This window comes from Hippopotamus amphibius, chromosome 14, assembly GCF_030028045.1.
Source record: "Hippopotamus amphibius kiboko isolate mHipAmp2 chromosome 14, mHipAmp2.hap2, whole genome shotgun sequence".
Lineage (NCBI taxonomy): Eukaryota > Metazoa > Chordata > Mammalia > Artiodactyla > Hippopotamidae > Hippopotamus > Hippopotamus amphibius.
This window is the reverse complement of record NC_080199.1, coordinates 70261768-70264310: the sequence shown is the minus strand read 5'-3', so window position 1 is coordinate 70264310 and position 2543 is coordinate 70261768. Positions and strand designations below refer to the sequence as shown.

Genomic DNA, 2543 nt, shown 5'->3' with positions numbered 1-2543 from the left:
GAGACTCAAGCATTCCTCACTCTTTGGAAGATATTTTTAAAACTACAGGCAGAGTGTTTCTCAAGGATAACAGCCCAGTCCTGCTTGTTTTCTAGAAGTGTCACTTAACAGGTGTGTGATTTTACACACGTCATAACCTCTCTCACAGCCTCAGTGTCCTCAACTATAAAATGGCCATAATTATACACGTTGTAAGAGATAGAATGAGAATACATGCGGGCTAGCATATGAAGGAGCCCAGCAGAGAGCCTGGAATAAACAGATACTTTATAAGTCTTCATTGTGTGAAGGAGTAAGAATGCCTAAATATTTAAAAGGGACTGATTATTTCCCAAGTGGGAAACAACTGTCATCTACTAATACAAATATCAGATGAGAGTACTATTTTTAAATGAAATCAATGATATCTTGAAAACAAAATCTAGAACAAAATGCTCCATAGATAACGAATGCTTCTCATTTTTTTAAGAACTTTTATTGAGATACAATTAACATACAATATGCATTTTAATGTTTGTGAAAAGCAGACACCACATTTTTTTTCTCCCCTGTGCAACCCACTTCCATGCCTGCAGCCTACAAGCAGAGGCCAGGCCATGGTTCGGGGCCGTTCGCTCTGGCATCAGACACTATGAGAGGCCCAGGGGGAAATCCAAACCCATGCATCAGACACCACATTTTGCTCCTTCTTTTTCCAGGATTTAACAGAAATGCAAATTATGTAATTAATCTTTCAAGTTCAGAGCCAGTTTAGTCATTCCTTCCTCCCATGATCTTACTTCTGGGATGCCAAAGTCACAAGGACTCAAACAATCAGGATCGGTAGCTTTTTTGGCAAAATATTTCAATGGCAACTATGCATTTCATATTTAGTTTTTATTGTTATTTTAAAATATAATTTAGAGAAGAACAAAAGAATGGAATGCATTTCAATGAACCTTTGGACTCTTGAGAAACTTTCGTAAGAAAATTGACAAGGCCTGTTGGACAGAATGTTGGCACCAAATGAACTCAACAACTGAAAATGTGCACGTTATTGTTTGTGTTCAGTGTTAGAAAAATAGAGCCGCTCAACAAAATCAGTGTTTCCATTTCCTGTGATTCATTTGGCGGAATTAAGAGTTGCCATTTGTAGAACAATCATTGCATGTCAGGCTTTATGTAATTCATCTCATTTGACCCTCACCGCAAACTTATGAGTGCTTTTTATTATCCTCATTTGACAGATGAAATCATGTCTCATAGCGTGTGGCCCCTGCGATGAGTTCCAGTGGAAAAGTGGAGAGGTAACATGGTAAGAAGGAATGTAGTATAGTAGTAAGTAATAGAGTAATAAGGAATTGGGTAGGATAAACATAAATTTGTTAATATTTGGGCACCATTATAGTTTTTTCTTAAGTAAAAATTATAGATTGTTCCCCTGAGAGAAAAATTTTGATAAAGAGTAAATTTAAATAATTAGAGTTTGGGACTTCTGCTTTCATCCATGAAAGATTAACTGCTATGAGCTTTGCTCTTCCACCATAACAATTAGGACACCAAGCAAAATATAGAAAATAACTACTTTCACACCTTGAACAACAGGCAATGTGATCCCAACACAAGGAAAGTAAATGAGTCCTATAATTGCTCCATTTAAGAGGCAGTTTCAAGATGTAACACAAGGAGGAGAACCCAGACAAAGCCCAGAATTCTTACTGAGTGGAAGAGACAGACATCAGAATTCAGGCAGCTAAAATTGGAAAGAAAAAATACCAGAGGAGGTAGATATAGAGACAGAGAGAGAGACAGGGTCAGAGATACTAAGAGAGATGGAGAGAGAGTGCTGGAAATTTTCGGTGGATCTTCTGGAATCTTTGGCTGAATATCAATCACTGCATGCAAAGGTTGAAGCTCTCTGAGTCTAGGAGGGAAAGCAGTAGACAGAATAACTCCTAGAGTTCACGTAGGATCCGTGATACCTGAACATCAGGTAGAACGTTTAGGAAGATATTGCCTCAGTAATTGGACTAAATTAGCCCTAGACTAAAGGTTGCTCTAAGCCTGCCTTAACCAAGCTTAAAAGCAAGTGTTGAAAGAAACAAACTGATCTCAAGGAAATGAACTGCATGTCAGACAAGCCCAACAATATAAAATTTGCAATACACAACATTCAATAAAAAATTAGCAGGAAAGTGTAAAAGCAGGAAAATATGACCCATAATCAATCCAAAGAAACAGACCTAGAAATGGCAGAGATTACGTTATTAGTGGACAAGTGCCTTAAAAGAGCTATTATAAATATGCTCCATGCCCTCCAGGTGTAGAGGAAAACATGAACATGTTGAGAGGAGAAGTGGAAGACAGATTAAAAAACAAATTAATAGAACCTCTAGATATAAAAAATACGATATCTAAAGTGAAAAAAGATCACTGGGAGGGATTAAGTAGATTAGATATTGCAGAAGAAAAGATGAATGGATTTGAATACATATCAATAGAAAGTATCCAAAATTAGATACAAAGAGGTAAAAAGATTGGAAAAAATATTTGAACAGCACATC

At 36.9% G+C, this 2543-nt stretch overlaps 1 pseudogene; it reads right to left on the bottom strand.

Moving 5' to 3' along the window:
• Nucleotides 1-546: 546 nt before the first annotated feature.
• Nucleotides 547-664, bottom strand: LOC130836052 (small nucleolar RNA SNORA42/SNORA80 family; annotated as a pseudogene).
• Between the last annotated feature and the right edge of the window lie 1879 nt (nucleotides 665-2543).